The following is a 21,214-nucleotide window of genomic DNA, read 5'->3' on the forward strand; positions in this document are numbered from 1 at the left end:
GACACTAGCCACAGCCATGGGCCAAACTCAGCAAGCACAGTATGTCTTGGGAAAGTTCATAAAAATACATGAAAAAGCTTCTGTTGCCACCAGTCTACTCCTAGGCACATTGTCCTGTTACTGAAAAATCCTTAGTGGATGTCTAGGGCCCGTAAATGCAAGGACCCCATTGAGCGGTACTGTAATGTACTTTGCGTAATGAAATCCATTTGCCAAAAGTGGCAACAAAGTCATAAGATTAAGAGAAACAACATTTTTTGGTGCTGTCGGTATGAAGGAAATGTCAGTTTTCCCATACAAAGAGCGAAAGCCGGGAAAGGAGGCTGAAACTAAAACCAAAAGACAGGCGGTTCCACAAATATAGAGGTAAAATAGCAGTAAGTGACATTTTACCTAACAGATATATTATTCACTATTTCAGAAGGACACTTGCACAATTTACAGGAAGTTTCTAAGGATGCTTTCGTGGTGATCTTATTCCAATGCATTTCTTTACTGGAATGTTATGTAGCCACTGAGGTTTATTGAAATGGCAGTGCCCAGGAGAGAAGCTGGCACCAGCAGGATCATGGCACAGTGAGAGAACTGTTAGCTAGAGAAGGACAAGATGGGCTTTAGGACACTAGTTCCAAAAGCAGACCAGCATGGTAAAGGAGCCTGGGTCTTACTGAAAGCCAACATAGAAGGTGTCACTTTTCCAGTGGTGGAAAAAAGAGATTACTTGCAGTTACAGCCACCAGGCAGAGGAGGCCCGTTGATACAGAATGATGGGACCCCGTTGTCTATCAGTTCAGTGGAGGCCTGAGAAGTGGGCTATTTCCTATTGGATTTAAATCAGCCAGTTATGGAACACCTCTGTTCAGGAATGGGGCAGCATACAAGGCTGGTCTTCAGACAGCTACACCCCCCAACTGGCCAAGCCACTGCAGAACATTTCTCCTTCAGTATCCAATTAACTCAACTGTCTCTTTGGGGAAGCGGGCCAGCAATAATGAGACACCAACGGGATTCCCACTCACCTGCTTTTGCCCCCTGGGGTTGCATAGTGAGGGGATTTTGCCCACGAGCAAGGAAGAATTTGAAGGGATGCCGGTAGCAGCTGAGATGAATGACAAGTTCTAGGGGCTAACCAAGTTTAAAAGGCAATATTTTGCAACTCCCAGGGGGGGTTTATTGGAAATGGTGAGCCAATAAGGCTGCCACCTTGTGGCAAGAGACAGGAAGCCCGAGGTATGTGTGTATATGGATGCTCATATTTTTTGACTCCCAATGCTTAGGGGAATGTAGTGGGGATTGAGGAGGTGGTGGGGTGTACCACCATCAAGGGAGGGTTTAATGGTTTGCACCTCATTGCATCAAATTCTCTGGTGCCAAAAGGCTCTTATTTAGCCACCGACCAGGGTGGGCACACCTACTGGAGCTGGGATGTCACACAACAATATTATCCAGGGTTCTGTAAACTCTTATTTTGCCCCCTGCCTTGGAGTTCTGGGTCAGTAGTTCTTATTGAATCACGAATGACCTGAACCTGAAGTAGGCCTGGAGGAAAGTGAGGAGAAGGGGAGAAGGCCAGACACTAGAAGGAATAGGGGTCGTCTCAGAAATGTGATAGGCCACAGGGCACCCCTTAGGTGGCCACCGTGTTAGAGGCTGGCGAAAGCAGGTGCTCGCTACTAAGGGGGTGTGCCCCCCCCTATGAATACGGGGCTTATCACGGCCTATTTTAAACACAAGCCAAGATATGATATCTTTCTTTGCCCATGAGTCTAATTATTTCTGTGTCTTAATTTTTGTGTGCATATGCTATTTTGCATAGTTGGATGCTGTGGGTTGAGAGGCAGCAACACACTCAGCCATATCATTGAACCAAAGGGTCCATAATTCACACAGCACCAAATGTCGATCCCTGAGGCTTACACATGGCTGGCATGATACGATATGATATGATATGATATGATAGCTAATTTATAACATGCTTAATACCCAGAGGTTTCAAAGCGTGGACCCGGGGATCGGACCTGTGTTGCTCCATGTAGTCATGCTTCCAAGGCGAGCACGTAGCCCCCCGAGCTATCCTCCCAAGAGCTATCCTCCTGAAACAACACTATGACCGTACCATTTGACCCACAGGGCGCATAATTGCCATTGGGGCCTGGAGCTGGCAGTCCACAGCCCTTCCACTTAGCCATGACGTTTGCAGCACAAAGCGCTATAATGAGCCTTGAGACTAGTACAGTGCTACCCTTGAGCTCCAGGGCTCGCAGGATACAGAACCTTCCATCTAGTCTCGGTGCTTCCAGTTCACAACATTACCATCCCGCAAGGACTTGAGCGATGGTGAGAACACAACCCCCTTTCCCAAGAGGAGGATGACCCCTCACAACTGGACACGACTTCCTCTGGGAAGCAAATGGGCCGGAAGTAAGGAGGAGAAAGGGGACTTCCGCGCTGGACTCCAGACATAAATACTTGTGGACACTTGCTGCACATGAATATTTTAATCTTTTCGTGGAAACAGGAAGAACTGAGACTATATAAATACCGCAGGGATTGGCTATTTACTTACCCTATGCATCTGGTTCAAAAAGCAACAGGAGAACTGGCAGCACACAGCACTACAACTGAGACCGGACCGCACGATGCTCCTTTTGAGCTCCTGGGCCGGCCTGCAGGGTACAGACCTGCTGCTCAGCTCCAAATCTCCCAGCTCACTGCACTGCAATTGAGCCCTCACCCTGCAGAACACAGTACTAACATTTGAGAACACTTGCAAGGGAGATTTTGCACCAAGAAAGGTTAGGTTTGATTTTCCCCATTGATCTGGAGTAAAGCACATTTTGGGCAAGAACAAGTTAAAAAAGTAAAATGTAAACACTGTGGGTTGGAAACTGGGAGTCTACCCCCAAAACAGGGATAGTTGCTTGTTATGTGCCATGGCTGTTGAGCCGAGGGTCTGTAGAGCACTTACACTGCTTCATCCTACACTGCTGTTGTGTTTCAGATCTTCCAACCCACAGCACAACTGTTGAGCTCTGGTCCTGCAGCACACAACACCGCCACCACTGAGCCCCGAAGTTTGCGAGAACAGCACTTGACCACGAGGTCTGCACAACACTGACTTTGAGTTCCGAGCCAGCAGCATACAGCGCTACCATCTAGCACAGGGTTGTCCAGCTCCAGGCCCTGAGGGCCGGAATCCTGACGGGTTTTCAGGATATCCCTCATTAATATGCATGAGAAAGAAATTGTATACATTCAGAATGCTTATTTAGCTCATGACTTTTAATGATGGGGTATCCTGAAGTTCTGACATGTTCACGGCCCTCAAGGCCTGGAGTTGGACAAAGGTTCCAGCTCACCACACTAAAGACAAGCACTAGGTCTGCAGGACCCAGGAAAGCCATTAACCCCCTTGGTAACAGACAGCACTATCAGTCATGTGGGTTACAACACACAGACCCATGATGGAGCACTGGGGTTTGCAGCACACAGAACTGCAATAAGAATATTTAGTATTTCCAAAGATAGCGTTTCAGGAGGCAGCCCCATGCCTTGACTGCCTTCTATCACTGCGTCAGGCACTGTGTCACTTAAGGCTCTACCATAGAGAATTCCTGATAAGCAACCCTCTGGAGAGAATGCCACGTGGGAAAAAAAACATAGGATTCTAGCCATTCGCACCAGGGCGCTCAGCCAGTCAGGCGGCTGGAACAGCGAACAAGATTGCTCAATCACTGCCCACTGTCCCAGCCACACGAGGCCCTTCCACGGGTGGCTTTTTTTCTTTTTTTCCCCCCTATTGCGGGGAGGCAACAGAGAGCCTCTCCCTGTTGCCCCCCTGCCCAAAATGTGCCGCTTCCCCTCCCCGCACCCTCCACTTATCGGCAGATCTCCGAGCTCTTCCATCTGGCTGCCGCCATACACTCAGAAAATGGACTTAGTCCCGTTTCCCTATGGTGGCGGGCATCTTTTTTTTAATTTTTATTTTTTTCATTTTACATTGGTTGATTGACTGCGCAAGCAGAGCAGATCTCCCGATGAAAAATGGTGAAAGCCATTCACACATGCACCCCGGGGTGTGAATGGCTTTCATGCCCTGCCTGTCGAGTGGACACATCTTTAATGGCCCACAGACCGAGCTGAGGCCCTCGCTTCGCACAGGCCTGCCTTAGCTCCGGCTGTCGGCAGTTAGAGGCAGTGTCCGTCCTCCAGGCAGGCCATGAAAGCTACAGTGTACCGCCTGACAAACGCTGTTTATTCCCCGACAGGCAAAAGTCCCAGCAGGCCCCACAGAGCGCAGCGCCCGAGTAAATAATAGTGATGTTTCAGATGACGCTCAGCCTGCCAACCAACATACTAAGGATGGTGAGGAGAATGCCTGGGGTTTCCACCTCTCAGGCTATCCTTCCTCTGACCCTAAATGCTTTGCCTTACACAGCCCTTAGACTCCCTCCAGACTGCCCCAAGCCTCACCCGCCAAATACCAGATCCTTGCTGGGCACACTGCACAATGCAATTATGGAAGAGAGAGACAGAGATGGAGAGATTAGCAATGGCAAAGCGAGAAAGGGAAATGGCAGCTACCTGTCTTGGCCAGTGTTAGAGGTTTGGGGAAGCAACCAGGCTTTTTTCTTCTCTTTTTAAGCCTTCTCGTGATTTGCTTTGACTTCTAATGTTTTATTCTACCTTGTTGTGCCCTTATCATGCCTTGCTATGCCATGTTATGCCATGCAATGTGTGGCTTCATTGTTTCCACATATCGCTTATCCGATCACCATTCTACTTCTACCTCCCATGTGAACCACTGTTATTCTGGCCACTGTGATTTGCTCCCATGTGTCTCTCTATACCTTTGCTCCTATGTGTCTCATTGCATTTTTGCCCCTTTAAGGGTTTACTTGTGGGTGTGCGACTGCAATTCGTGCCCTACTGTATTTTGCTCTCCAGCCCGCAATGCAATTCATGTCTCTGACTCCTAGATATTGCACCTTGACCTGGAAGCATGCTGAGCTGTTCCAATGGCCCTGCCAGCACTCTGACCTCCCTGGAATCCTTACCATGACTTCCCCTCTGGAACTATTCTCTCCCACTATGTCCTTGGTACCTACTACTGGATGCTCCATAGATCTTCCACCCCTCCCTGTGTACTTCCAGTTGTCGTGCGCTGTCTGAGATAGATGTGCTACCAACCGGGGAAACCCAGTGTGCTCATGAACGGACAGGAAGCCCAGGGCAAAGCTTATACAATATATACACATTCACCTGGCTAATAAACCCTTATTACATACCCTTGCCCCAAAAACACCATTTGCAGGAATATATAAAAAAGACATTTTATAGTTACTAAATAACAATGGTTAAAAACAAACTCACTCTGTGGCTCTCTGCGGTGTGTCATAATGTACCAGCATTTGCTAGTGCCTAGTTCGATTCCAAACCATACAAGGTCTCCATGTCCCAACAAATATCGCTATCAACACTGACAGAGTTCATACTTTAATATCTCAGGAAAAGGGTTTATTGGTCTTTTTCTGTTGCAGAATGATTGCTGGAGTCAGTGGGCCTCATTAAAAGTCCGGTGGTAACCCTGCCGGTGCTGCCGGTAGGTTGCCGCCGGACTTGCAATATTTGCTGGCACCTGGCTTGCTGGAATCACCGGGGGGTTATGACCTCGGCGGTCCGAGAAGTCGGGCGCCAGTAAATGTGAATCCCCATTCCCATTTGAGCCCCATAGGACTCAACGTTAATGGTCACCACGGAAGACCCGGCACCGTTAATAATGGAGCAGGTGCTTCAGTGAAACTCAGTGGGCGGGTGCCATTCCCCCCGTCAGGTCTGACCCTGGCGGGCATGACGGCACCCGCCCGCAGACGCATAGTGTGCCGGTCCGGTAACAATGGTGCCGGTAGGCGTACCAGCACCGTTGTTACCAGATCGGTACTATTGTAATGAGGCCCAGTGTCCTAGTATATCAGTCCAGGTGTAGGCACTCATTGATATACTTGTGTCTCTCCATAATTACTATGGCTCCTTTTGATCTGCATTCTAAATAATGATATTAGTATTATTTGTGAGTGTTTCTAGAGCCTTCCTTTCTGCTAGACTGCAGGTTGGTAACCATGTGTTGTTCTGCTGCCCTACCTGCTCTGTATCCCTCAATCCCCTGCTCTCCAAAGGAAATGCAGGTTTTGATACCTTTTACTGGACTAAATGAAGATGCTATTCAGATATGGAACAAAGCATTAGCTTTCGAAGTCCCACAGACTTCTTCATCAGATGGTGCAGACTGATATAAGAAAGCCACAGCATGGTACCTTTATAAAACAAAGAAACGCTAACTCTTAACACATACTGTAATACACTTATATGCCATGTACATACAATACACAGCCACACGCTATACGCCTGACTCTGTGGAATGACCTCCCGCTTGCTATCAAGAAAACTACCAACTATTTCGCCTTTAGGAATGCTGTGAATACTCATTTATTTTAGGCTGAGCTGGCTGTAGTTGTAGTTACAGTCTTCCCTCTCTTAGCGCCATGATGCCCCTGGGTGACCGTGTGCTTTAGAAATAACGTTAACATAACATAACAAAACATAACATCAATACCACAATTAATGTAAGCAAGTAAGTGTTATGGTTCGATTTGTTTTCCACAGTTGAAATTTCACATACTATTTTGGAAGTAGGTCCATTGATTGTTTCAGATTTCCCACAAAAATGTAGATTGTGGGTTAGGGTTAACCAATATTGGTGGGGCCGGGTGGAGAGGGGCTAGGGGCAGTGGAAAAATAATTCAAGCAACAAAAAAAAAAGATCAGTAGACATACAACCATTATTTCGACCAAATTTCACCACTGACCTGCAGGTTTCATGTCCGAAACCATGGGCAGCAACTGGAAGCCACTATTCTGTCGCTGTCGCCGGACTGCACTACTCATGCGCATACTCTTTCACTTGTACTATCTACACTCTGGTTTGTGTTCATAACACTGGAACCATCCCCAGGTAAAAACACACAGGCAACATAGTACCAGGGTTTCAATAATTAGCATCTCATTTTTAGGATGTTTCTGCCAGGGCCAGCAATTTCCATAAAGACCGTAAACTAGAGTGCATCCCTTTTGGTTCATAATCATCTCTACTGCTTTCCTATAATGAACTGCTTTCGTTAACATACTTTTCATCCAATAATTATTCTGAAGGGGGTCGGGCATGGGGGAGCGGTGCAGGGCTGAGTTTTTAAACGTGTTTGTCATTAGTGAGCAAAGAAACACATTACTTAGTGGTCGGCATGTTGGAAAGGAGAGAAGGTCTTCCCACCCCCTAGACGATACCGAATGAGAAATACATGCTAGAGAGCACATCCAGAGAGCAGGGGGGAGGTGAAGTGCACACGGAGGAGTGTGCTCTATTACCTTAATGCATGCATTAGAATCTATATAGTCTATGCGGGTGTGCACGTCATCTTAACTGATGGGAATCATCTTGGAACATAGGCCCAAGACATCGAACATCATTACGTGTGTTAGCATTAGATCCCCTGCAGCAATGCGGACACCACCACCACCCTGGGCAGGTTTCAAAGATCCATAAAAACCTCCATTGTCCTAGAAGTTACAGGCCCTCGCACCCTGTGACGAATGCGCCCTGCAAGGTCATGAGAAGGGAGTAGAGCGACTCTTGGCAGTACCATCCACGGAACAGATAGCAATGCCCTCCTGCCCCCCACAACCCCCACTTGAGAAATACAGCTTTGCAATGCTTTCATCCCAAGACACCCACATGCCACAGTACCATCCAAATCCATACCACCGACCATAAAACATTTACACCCCTCGATCGATCACTAAAATCAGAAGACAAGGCTATCGCGCCTTCATAAATGGGTCAAGTGATTTATGCAGCGAGGTGCAGGGTGGCGTCAAATTATAGCCTAAAACGAAGGTGGAGGACCTTGGGAGTAGTTGATATGCCTGGCAGTGAGTTGAGCATTTGAGTTAGTGTGACCTCGACTCTCCCCCGGGTTCATCTCTGTATCTGCCATGTGCACTGTTACATTGATAAAATCACATTGTTTTTCTTAGTAGCTAATGGATTGTTAGGCCATCTTCACCGCAGATGATGAACCCAGCAGCGCCCACGTGGACGAAGATGGACAGATGAAGATAGACCAATGACCTGGCATCCCTTATGGAGCAGATCTTACGTGTATAGGGCTCTTCCAATGAGTGTTGTAGAATTATACTGTATGTAACTACATCATCAGCAACGTCGTTTGTGCTTATTCTGTGCTGCACATGCCTACGCATCTCAGAACGTTTGGCGAAAGCAGAGTTCTTTGCTGATGCATTTCTATTGTGTAGAAATAAATACTTGTTATCCTTGCAAGCAGTGTTTTCGGAACTTCTTCCCTAGCGGGTTGTATTTATTCTGGTGTGATCGTGCCTTCATGCAGTACATAAACGGTCACTAATATCAGGTGTACACATTCTGAGTTGCCAAGCGTGCACAGTTGCTCTCCTCTCAGTGCTCCACGTGCACGAGGCACACTGTTTCTTGCTTTCTACTGGCCGGTGGCGATTGCACATTTTATAGGCCTCCTATTATCTACCTTACTGCCTTTTACAATATGAACACAACAGTTGAACTATTTCCATATCTGCTGACATCTTCCCACTTCCTTACCCCAGCCTTCTACCAATTACTCTTATCTACCTAGGTCAGATTGCACGAGCACGTCTCATGCTCCTAACACAGCAAAACCTTACAGATACAGTCACATCACCTCAACTCCATACTTTGAGCACTTATTTACACACCTTTTCCCTGTTTTAAATAGATACCATTCCACCCACAACCCACTCTGATATATCGCTCTTATATAACACTATTTATTTGTCATTGCCGTTTAGCAGACAAGGGGCCTGCATTTCCTGAGAAGGACAGAAAGCTCCAAACTCGGACAAGATGTCTGCTCTTTGAGACCACTATGTGGTGAACTTGTGTATTATAAAAAAAGCATAATAAAATAATAACCCACCTGCCTCTTTCATAACCTGTAGACCATGAAAATGACAACCATGGAGCTCATTACGAGTACAGTGGTAAAGTGGTAAAAAAACGTCAGTAATGCAAAAGTCATTTTGTTACCGCCACATTACTACACTGCCATACTATAATTTTGATGGTAAGGTGACGGATAAACCCCCAGGAAAATGCTGGAGATAAATCCACCACCTTCCCGAAAACAAAATCAGCAAAATCGGCAGAATTACTGCTGTTGGAATTACTGTCAGTGGCAATTCAGACGAAATCCCCTGGAGTTCTATGGACTCCACAAAATGGGGACTTACACCACCTACCACCACTTGTGCTCCTGTGGTAAGTCTGTGGGACCAAGTGGCCATAGAGGTAATTCTGTGTGGTGGTATTTTGGTGGATTTACCACCAAAATACCACAAAACTTGTAATTAGGCCTGATGTATGGTATAGATCAACTAACATAAAATAACCATACTATTAAACAACCATACTGTTAAACATAACATAACCATACCATTAAATATAACATGACCATACCATTAAACATAACATAACCATTCCATTAAACATAACAATAACAATAACAATAAACATAAGAAAACCATACCATTAAACATAGCGATATCACTAAACATAACCATACAAGTAAACACAGCCATACCAATAAACATTGCATAGTCATTCTCCTTAAACATACCATAGCCATACCATTAAACATAACATATCCATACCATTAAACATAAAACTAGCATCCTTTAGGACATGGTGGGAGCCTTCCCTTTGGTGAGCTTGATAATCAAGGCACCAAGCTTCTCAAGTCACATAGGATTGCACAATGTATGATGCCAATATTCGTTGTGCAAATCTAGTGAAGCAAATAGCACAAATCCTTCCGAATCTGATCCCCCCATTACACTCCGAGAAGACACCTAAGAACAAGCAAAGTCAGGTTATCCTCCCAAATCAAAGGCAGGCGGAAGAAACAGGGAAGGAAAACCGTCAGGGTAGTGGGCCCCAAGCAAGGGCCATACCTTCAAGAAAGCCTTGAAAAAAAGTGTCCCCTTCTTAGATACAGTCGCTTTACCACCTCACGTTATCAGTGGACCCCCCTTAACCCTCCTTCACCCTCCAAGGAGGGACCAGGACACCCAGCCTCACGGTCGGGCAATGACCCTTCTAAACTCTGGATTTGGATTAACACCCGTTAAACATACATGGCAGGATAATGGTATCGGGGCAAACACCCGTGTGGTACGACCTTACAGCTAGGTGTCCAAAAGGTTACATGTACGGTGTGCCGCATCCTTGGAACATGCGTGCAGCATCCTTCCTGCGCAGCCCTCCGGAGATGGTGCCCCAAGTGCCCCTGAACACCCCATTGGGTCTGGGGGCCTCCCTGTTAAGGTAACCCTTGTAAGAGGGGCTCCTTATGTCGACAGAGTACCACAACAAAAGACCTGACAATTATGCCATCCCTTGGAATGGAACCCTCATCCTCTGCATCATGTGGGCCAGGAAGAGTGTCCTCCCGGATCCCTTGGTGCAAGCGTTTTGGCATCCCCTGGTACCTGGAGAGAACCTTCTCGGGTCCCTTGGCACATGGGTAGAGCCTCACTGATTGCCCGGGGGCATGAACAGCGTCTCCATGAATCTCTCAGGACGTTGCCAAAGCCGCCAAGCAGATTTGGGGCCTGTCCCCCAAGTCCGGGGGCATGCCAGTTGTCTCCAGTTGAGTTCTGTGCCCCTCCTGTGACATGACAAGAGTCTACCTCCATGTTGTGAAACACGGCAGGGCACTCCCTCTATAGATGGGCTATGTGGCAGGAGCCTACGGAAGAAAGAAACATGTCACATGTATTCTGAAAGTACGTGTTTGGGGTCTTCATTCAGTAATTCCAAAACATATGTGTATTTAAAGTTTGCGCTTTATTTTGGAGAATCGAGATGTTTATATGCATGGAAATGCTTTTTCTTGGTAAAAGTGCATCTAGTCATGGCATGGCGGCGACCCTGTGACACACGCCAGAAGGTGCTGTGTGGAATCTGGGCTATTTGTTCCTTCTCTCCAAGGGGGAGCCACCTCCTTTGAAGCTCGGAAAGTGAGCCCGCTAAGCAAGACCCTCCTGAGGGTCTGGGAAAGTGGGACCTCACTGCGAGTGTCTCCCCTCTAGGGGTCAAGGACTCCCATTCCTGTAAGAGACTCCCTAGAAAGAATACACTGTCGGCACACATGAGAATAGAAAATACTGATGTTACTTCTGTTTTGAATCCAGCAAATAGCGACATCGCTTCGACCTCTTTGGCTTCAGGTATTGCTGGATTCCCCTGAATTTAACAGTCAAAGAGGAACAACACGCAGCTGTTAGGTAAGAATTGGTGTAGTGACACTGTGTGAGACTACACAACACGTATCTGCTTGGTATTAGGTAACCCACCTTTTGGTATAGGTCTGTACTACACAAGTTGGTAGTGTGACCCCTTGTGTACCCCTCTCAAGAGGGGTAAATGTGAGCTGTAGAGCTGTACAAATTAAATCTGTAAATACAAGTAGCCTAGTAACACTTACACTTAAGGTTTCAGTTATGAATAGTTATTTATTTAATTAACATCAATTTTTAGATACGCATTCTTTAAAAAGGCAATTTGTTGTAACAATGTAATATACTTTAAAATTAATTTTCAGAATAAAAACAAGTTAGTGGATAATCCTTGGATATGCTTCACACACAATTCCTACACCCAGAGGTGACTTCAACCACAAGGACAGTAATGGCATTTATATATCACACTATTATATTTTGTAGATTCTGAGGTTGTAGAAAGGAAATGTTAGGGAAGGAAAAAGGTTGGACAGTTTCTCAGTACATGTGAGGACAGCTAAATCTTCCAATTAATTTTAGATAAGCCTTTCCCAGCAGTAACAGTATACAACAAGCTTCCACCTATGTGGGACCAACAGTATCAAAGTCAATGGGCTAGAAGAGTGAGCCAAGACAGCCAAAGTCATTTGGGACACAGTCTATGGATCTGATGCACTTCTTAGATCAAAGTCTTGCGCAAAGTTAGAGAGTCTTAAAAAAATCGCTTGTAGGGTCACAAGCTGTTAAACCTGTGAGAAGAGATTTGGAATCAACTTGTAAAAGCTAAGCCAATGCAATTCCCAAGTTGGAAGAGCACGGCTACAGGCAATAAGGTAAGTACCCAAAGCCTAAATAGTACCTCTGGTTAGAAGAAGAGTGGGCCCGCTGGATTCTGTCCTGCTGCAGCAGTGCAGACCCTTGTTCCTGAGCCTTAGTCGTGGGGTCAATGGGGAGGACGTCTGGAGGGCTCCTGCGGCGTTACTGTTACGCTCACCTGGTTCCACGGGGGCGCCACCCAGCAATCAGTGTCCAGGTATCCCTCCGTGCGATGACCAGTAGTGACCAGCGGAAGAATCCTGCCAGAAATACAGGTAAACAATGTTTAAGACCGGGTAACTGGGATTAACAGCCTCCCACCACCCGGTATGTTTGCGGTCCCTCTGGGCTTCCTCTCACTTTGTTCTTGATGTTGGCGGGTTCTCCGTCCTGCTGTCTCGGCAGGGGTGCGTGGTGTCTTGCTTGCTATGGCGGTTGAGTTACTTCACTGATGCCGGCCCGACGTGAGTCTTTCAGGTAGGTCTTATTGCTATGATGTTTTGCTGTCATAGCATGCCTTTCTGCAACTAACAATGTCTTTTTTCTCTTCCTTAGGTATGTCAAAGTCCAATTCGTGACGAAGATTGGATTTAGGGTTCACTGGTAAGTATTAGCATTTTTGGAGCACCTAGACGCGGCGAGTTGGCGCTTAACGCAGCGCTAGGTGCCCTGCCTTTGCTAACCTGTTATCTTTTGTCTTCACAGGTCGCGGTGCTCCGCCGGAGTGTAGAATTCTAGAGATGTTTCGGAATGAAGTGCGAGTGGGAAGGTAAGCCTTTTGGCGGAGTTTGTTAATTGTGTAAAATGTCTAATGCCTTGTCTTTCCCTTTCTGCAGGTCCGTCAATCCGAAGGAGGGCTGGTTCCAGGCTGCCGGTCGGAAGAGCTGAGGACCGCTAATGATGGAATTCAGGTAAGCTGCAACCTTTTCTAATGATGTCTTCTTTCTTTTTCTGCAGATGCTGTTTATCCGAGGTTCGTGGCTGAAGCTGAACGGTGTCCAGACATTTCGTCGAAAGACATTTGGTCGACGGAATTTGGTCAAAAACCAAATGGTCGAATTTTTTAAAAAAATGTTATATATATATTTTGTAGGTTTTAGATTAGGGAAAAAAAGAGTTTTTTTAGAAAAAAAGGGGCTTTGGAGGGGCACCACCCCAAAAAAAAGAAAAAGTGAAAATACAAAAAAAAAAAAAATTCAACCATTTGTTTTTCGACCAAATGGTTTCGACCGACCAAATGTCCTGTCGACCATTTGTTTTCGACGAAATGTCTGGTAACCAAGCTGAACGCGGTGAGCGTCACGTTGCAGGATTGCAAACTAACGCGAAGCGTGTCAGTCCAGTCGGGCGTGGTTTAAATAGCTTCAAGAAAGAAGTCCAGGTAAAAGAGTTCCAAGGTGCCACACCCAAACCATCCTTCTGCAAGCCAGGTTCCAAGAAGCCTGATTCTGTGGATGCTTCCACATTGAATGACGGTAACAAAAAGTAGTTCCCAAGCACAAACCCATTATTAAGTATGAGCCTGGCATCAAAGGCGCCAGGACTGAACCCCAAGAAGGCCTACGTTGGGATTTAGTGGAGACTGGGGTCAAGGCTCCCCCTGGCCCATGGGTAGGCCAGGGGGGCTTCGGGATGCGGGTCGTGACAGGTACTTGGGAGGTCGTCGGCAGCTACGGGCTCTTTTCGATTCAGCAGCACTTCGCAGTTTCAGCGCTTATCAAGCCGCCCGATGCGGATCTCGGACACCAGTTGGACTCTCTTTGCTCTCTCAGTCCAGCACACTGGTGAGGGAATGCTGGATCTGGAGGTCCTGCTTTGGGATGGCCCTTAGGAGTCTCCTGGAGCTTCAGGTCGGATTCGCTCCACGGCAGACGTTGCACTCGACTACAGACACTCGACCTCTGGCATTGGGCTTCTGATGCACTGGAGAGGCACAGCAAGTCGGATTGTGGTCCAGTGGAGTTTGTCTCGGGATTAGTTTGTCCCACTAACCCAAGGGGAAAAGTCCTTCCATCCGGAGCTTCTCTGTCGAGGTAAAACAGGAGTTTCAGAACAGTAGCAGGGCTTCACTGAGCAATTCAAAGGTCGAGGAGGATGCAGCAAGCTTTGTTCACAGTTTCTTCATTATGGTCGACTCTGCCTGTAGTCCCAAAAACCTTGACTTGTAAACAGGTTTTTTCCATTCATACACAGCCTAGGCTGTCAATCACACAGCAGGGAGGCAGCCCTGTAAGGACCGCCAGCCAGCCAATCAGGACTAGTTGCATTCAGGCATTTCTAGAGACAAAGGACAGGGGAGTTTTGGGACCCTCCCTCATATCCGGTCCTCCCAGAGACACTGGAGCCAGAGGCGGGCTTCAGGAATTAAACCCACCAAAGGCAAGACAAACAAAGGGCTCAAATCTGTCACAATGCACACAGTAAACCCCAAGAAAGATCTCACAAACAGAAAATGGCAAAAAAAGAAGACAGGGTCCATTTTAACAAAATGTTCACCCATGGCTGCTGTACTGCAGGTGAGGGTTCAGCCTACAGTAGAAAAGCACAATGGTAGGAACAAGTAAATCGCTGCCACCAGCCATTTAAAGTAGTGAGGGTAACATACAAATGTTACATGAGAAGGTAGGATAAAGGGCTACTACGTAACCCTCCAGCACTTCTGTGCTGAACATACAAAGAGAAAAGTTAAGTAATGTCAATTTCTCTTTACTATTCTTGGGAACTGTAGTTCACACAAGAAAATGTATTTAAACCTAATGGGAAATCTAAAGGATTTCCCGGTGACACTGCGTTGAAGGTGCTGTGTGTCACCATACAAAAAGGAGATGCCTATGGAGTTTGTCAGACTCCAAAAACAGTGAAAACACAGAATCCAAATTAGGTAAAAACACATGACAGAGTTAGAAAAAGGTCTCACTCACTCCAGAGGTAAAAATTAAAATGTCCTGAGTCCAGAAAAAGAGCTGGGGGTTTCTAAGTTTGAAGAGAATTAGCACAGAAATGAGACTTCTCCCTAACAGCCCCTTTCAAAGAATTTGGCAGAAATAAAGAGACTAGGATCTTTGAATGGATGAGAGAGAATCCTACACATAGGAGAGCCTCTGACGTGAAAACGACCTGGAGTGGCGGAGTCACGCTATACCACGGTGCCATTGGTAGCATGGAGGAAGAGAGGCAGCCAGGAAGGAGGCCAGAAGGTCGGCACATAGAGTGGCAAGTCAGCCACAACAAAGACAGGGATGGAAGTACTGTCTCTCCTGGTGGCATGACCACGATGCAACCGTGATGGGGCTGGGGCTCGCAGAATGACACAGAAACCAGGGTCATATGGAGGAACGACACTTCCGCTCTGAAAACGAGGAAGGAGACTGCCGAGATGCGCAGAGTCCACAGAGCGCGCGCTAACAGATCAGAGAAGCCGTAGAGGAGAATGAACTAAAATCACCATGCTGAGCTACTATCTCAGTGGAGAACACCCAATAGTAACAGAGGTAACAGGGCTGCTCAGGTCAGATGCAAGCGAGTAGAAGGAAGAGAGCAGGAAGCCAGAATGGGTTATGGGAGTCCTTGAAACCTGAGCCCTGAAGATTGTTCACAGCCACAGAGATCACCCAAGCTAGTGAATAAGAGGGGTCAGGAGACCCCTATTGTAACAAGTGACATTATTAAGTATCTTAGTAGAAGCGAACCTGGAGGGTTCAAACAAGCAAAACAAAAGCCAAGAGGGGAACAACCAACATGGTGGAAAGGGGACGAAGAAAACATCCCTCCGTTAAAAGATAGAGAATAGGTTTTTTGACTGAGGTCTACTTTTTATTTTGACAATAGACGAGCACCCGTAACTTCATTTTGCAGGCAGTGAAATCCCACTTAGCAGTCGGGGTGGCATGTTTTCTTTTTTCAGTTAGATTTATGTGCTAGTGGTAGTAGCTAGTAGGTGGGTGTGTGTGCGTTCTATTGTTCTAGATTCAGAAAGCTGCCACGCACCAGAATGCCAGTTGCTAAAAGCAGCTGAAGGAAGAAAAGTTACATTGCGACCTGGGAGCTGGGGCTACTTCACTGTGTTGAATAAACTCCAGACCTTATGCTCTGGCATCAGTCGTGAAGCACAAAATGTGCCCCTCCTACTGTGAGCCATGATGAGGCCACCCCCCACCCCAACATGGCAACAAAGCAAGGTCGGCCCACACTGCGGGCCAGCCTGGACCACCACGCATTGCAATAAACATGATGATCACAGTGCTGCAGGAGCACGCTGTGCACTGTAGTAGGAGAAAGACATAAATATGTCTTTAAATCAAACCTAGTGCACAAACAAGGGGGCTCTGCATGCCTCCGGGCACCCAAATGTACCATCCAACTCTGTTCATGGCCAGTAATGTTAGGCAAAATAATGATACAATAGGAGAACATGTTCATGCTGACTCTTGCCAGTATCCCCATATTCGAACATTCTCTTGTTGCCTTTGCCCACAATGCCAGTGAAAATCTTCTCCCACAGGAAGAAAGCATGGTATTGCTGCCAATACAAATGGCTGCCCAACTCCTGCATCACCATGTAAGGATACTCTTCAAGTGGACTTTGTCCTCAGTACCAGTAAATCATGCAATGCTACAGTAAGGAAACATTTCCTTGTTTGGCTGCACAAATACCTCCACCCACCATGTAAGAACATACATCACTATGGTCTTGCCCCATATGTGAGCAAAAAACGCCACACCACAGAAAATCTGCAGTCTGTCTGCCCCCTTGCACTATAAATCCCCCACCTTAAAGTCCCCTCCGTGTAAAACATTCATAAAGTTGACTTTGCCGAAAAACGCCAGCAAAACATGTAAGAAAATATCCATGTTCCAATGCCCCTTGCCCGGGCCCCAAACTTGCATGCGCACATTCATACCCATTCACCCACCAGGCATTCACCAAGATGCGGCTTGTGAATTTTTTAACTGAAGGGGCAGAAACATCTCCCACAAAAAGACGAGAGTGACCGAGTGTAGCGAAGGACCCCAAACCCCACCAAGATAATTTTTTTTAATTTTTTTTTTTATGTTATTATATTTGTTTATTACATTTAAGTCAAACATACCAACAGCAGGGCCTTGAATTGGCCGCATACAACCCCTTTTGAACTCCCCCCCCGCCCCGCACCTCCTCCCCCTCCCTCCCTCCCAACTTGCAAGACCATTTCGCTCAGCACCGCAAGGTCCTTTCCGCTTTATTCTACAGTGATCGTACTTTCACTCGATGAGTCCACCGTCTTGGGGCTGAATAGCGTCACCGTGAGCTCCACAAATTGGAGTAGGTCGACAGAGGTGTCCAGTCTTTGCTGGCTTTGGGCGTTCTCCCAGGCCCCTGTTTCGGCCTGTGTCCATCTCCGGAGGTCTTCCCACCATGTTACTAAACACAGGGCCTGGGGGCGTTTCCAACACATGGCGATGCGTCGCTTTGCAAGAATGTACATTAGGTCTTTTAGCTTATTCAGTGGCTTGTTCTTCCGGTTCCTGGGGTATCTTCCCAGAATGCATGCTGTGGGCATATGCACCTCCAGGGTGACGTCAGCCTCAGCCACTTTGGTTTTGATTAGTGTCCAGAAAGTTGTATTGCGGGGCACCCCCAGAACATGTGGGTCATATCTGCGTGGGGTTTGTTACACTTGGGGCATCCCCTGCTGTTGGCTTCGTTGAATCTGGAAATGATAGCCGGGGTGAGGTATGCTCTGTTTGTTATGTAAAACTGTATAAGCTGAAATATGGCGTTTCTAGATACCTTTTTGTGGTATCTTGTAATGGATTCCCACTCAGCTTCTTCAAATTGCTGTCCAAGTTCCATTTCCCACTTTGCCTTGCACTTGAGGCTGTGCTGGATAGTACTGTCTAGCAACGTTTCGTAAACCCTGGCGGTCTCGTGGCCCCCTTCCGCCGCCGCCAGCAGGCTCTCGATCCTTTCATGTCCTGTGTCCAAGTTTTCTACAGATGGCCAGCGGGCAGCAACCCTCTTCGCTACAGCATTGTGCAGAAGGAATTGACCCGTGTGTAATCCAGAGATTTCCTGCAGTTCAGCAAATGTCAGGATGCCCTGGTCATCCACTAGGTCCCCCAGGGTGGCAACGCCGCACAGCTCCCATGTGTCTCTTATTATTTTCCGACTCCCTGGTCTGTTTACCATGAGTGCAGCTATCGGGATCTGTGGAGAGTAGGGGTCTTTGAGGCTCATGGATTTACTGGCTCTTTTCCAAATCTGAGTTCCAAGTTGGACTAAGTATGGGTAATGGTGTTTTTGGCATGGCTCGACCCACAGCAGGTCTCTCAGTAGCGATTGGGCGATGCTTGGCTGCAGCAGGCGGGTGTCTGTAGAAGCGCCATCCGCCATCCACTGGATCACATGTTTTAGCTGTCCGGCCGAATAGTAAAGTTAGTTGGGGACCCTCAGGCCTCCCTTGTCATAAGGTCTTTGCATCGTGCCCAGGGCCACTCTGTGCCTTCCTTCCTGCCACAGGAATTTTCTGCAGAGCTTATGTAGGTCGTTAAAGAATTGATGTGGGATGTTGTATGGCACGTTGGTAAGATGGTAAAGAAGCCTAGGTAATGCTACCATCTTGAGCAGCCCCACCCTGCCAGCCACCGAAAGCGGCAGCCTGCCCCAAAAGTTCATTGATTTCGCTAGGCCTTCCTTTGCCCTGACTGTGTTAAGGATGTGTTCCGTTTTAGGGTCTCTGTGGATCACAATGCCCAGGTATTTAAAGGAGGTGGGTTCCCATTTCAATTCTAGTGTAGGGAGCTTGTCGGCTGCAAGCTCGCTCAAGGCCGCCAGGGGGAACAAGCAGGATTTGCTACGGTTGATGTGGATGCCAGTGACTCTGTGAAACCCCTCCAGGGTCTCTAGAATGTAGGGCAGTGTGTGTTCAGGGTTCCTCAGATAGAGGAGCATATCGTCTGCGTACATAGAGAGCAAATGGGATACACCGTCTATCTCGATGCCTACGTCTCCATATTCCTGTCTGAGGTATGCTGCTATGGGTTCGATGGCGAGGATGTATAGCATGGGGGACAGGGGGCAACCTTGTCTAGTACCTCGGGATAACCTCCATTTGTCCGAATAAGTTTTGTTGGTGCGCACTCTGGCCTCTGGGTTAGTGTAAATGAGTGTAACCCATTTAATAAAGCTAGGCCCCATCCCCATTTTGGACAAGGTAGCTAGGAGCCACCTCCAGCGAACCGAGTCGAACGCTTTTGAGGCGTCCAGAGACGCTACTGCGCATTTCTCTCGTCTACCCTCGGTACTGTAAATGACATGATGTAGTTTGCGCAGGTTTTCCGTGATGGTTCTGCCCGGCACGTACCCTGTCTGGTCCTGGTGGATCAGGATCGGGATGGCACTGCGCAACCTCATGGCCAATATTGCCGTCAGAATCTTGCTGTCCACATTTAATAGGGACAAGGGCCTGTATGACCCACAGTCTGTGGCATCCTTGTTGGGCTTTAGCAGTGGGATGATGGTTGCTTCTCTCATGGTGTCCGGGAGGTAGCCTAATTCATACGCCTCATTGAACACCTGGGACATTAACGGGGCCAGTGTATCTACGTAGGTCTTATAGAACTCTCCTGGGAGTCCGTCTGGTCCCGGTGCTTTCCCGGAGGGCAGCGATCTTATGGCGGTCGCTACCTCCTCAGGGGTGACAGGGCCTTTCAGGGACTCTGCCATTTGTTCCTCAAGGTGTGGTAGCCTAATGATGTCTAACACATCCTCTATTGCCATGTCAGTGGGGGGTGAGGGGTCAGTGTATAGCTTCTGGTAGTATTCTGCAAAAGTGCGGTTGATATCCATTTGTGAGTATGTTTCTAGCCCTGCTGCATCCCGGATTTGGCAGATGGGTTGACTAGGGGCCTCTCGTTTATATAGCCACGCTAGCAACTTCCCAGGTTTGTCACCTAGGGCATGGCTTCTTTCAATGTGCTTGGCATAGCTGAGCCTCCCGAGCGCCTCCCAGTGCAGCAGGCAGGCCTGCTTTAGTTCAACTGCTCTGCATATTTGGGCAGGGTCCAATGAGGCTGCAGCCTCTAGGTGTTGTAGCTCGTCTTCTGCACGCGTCAGTTGGGAAGTGATGGATTTTTGGGCGCCCCCTGCGGCGGCTATCATGTCCCCCCTTATCGCTACTTTGTATGCCTCCCAGGCAGTGTTGATATGCTGGACACTGTCTATATTTATTTGCCAGTAGGCGGTTGTGCATTGCCCTATCTGTTCACAGAATGCCTTGTCTAGTAACGCTTCACTCCGGAGCCTCCATGTGGGTATAGGGGGTCTGGGCGAAGTTAGGGACCATGTGGTCATCAGAGGGGAGTGGTCCGACAGCACTCTAGCCAGGTATTGAGTGTCTTCAAACGCGTCTAAGTGTTCATCGCTAACCAGTATGCTATCTATTCTAGTGTGTACTGCATGTGGTGGTGAATAAAAGGAGTAGGCTCTACCCTCAGGGTGCTGTGCTCTCCAGAGGTCGCATAGGGCAAATTGTTGTGTAAGGGCCTTTAATATTTTTGCGGGCGGGGAGGGCTGAGAATGTTTACCGTCTGATCTATCCATGCGTGGCTCTAAAGTACAATTGTGATCCCCCCCCCATATGACCGTGCCATTTCGGCTTGGGCTCAATCGGGTATACAATGATCTAAAGAAGACCGTGGCGTCGTGGTTGGGGGCATAAGTGTTGACCAAGCATAGTTCCTTGCCTTCTATAGTGCAACGTATCTGGACCATTCTACCTTCGTCGTCGATGTTAGTGTGCGTCACCTTGATGGGCATGTTAGGGGCTATCCATATTAGCACCCCCCTGGCGTAGCTGGAGTACTTGGTGCCTATTAGGGTCCCCCTCCACACCCCGGCCAGCGCTGCTAATTTACGTGCGTTCAGGTGGGTCTCTTGTAATAAGGCAATGCCTATCTTGTGGCGTTTAAGGAAGGTGTAGACTCTGTGTTGCTTAATATAACTGTTCAA

Source organism: Ambystoma mexicanum, chromosome 10 (genome assembly GCF_040938575.1).
Source record: "Ambystoma mexicanum isolate Mex_15411 chromosome 10, UKY_AmexF1_1, whole genome shotgun sequence".
NCBI lineage: Eukaryota > Metazoa > Chordata > Amphibia > Caudata > Ambystomatidae > Ambystoma > Ambystoma mexicanum.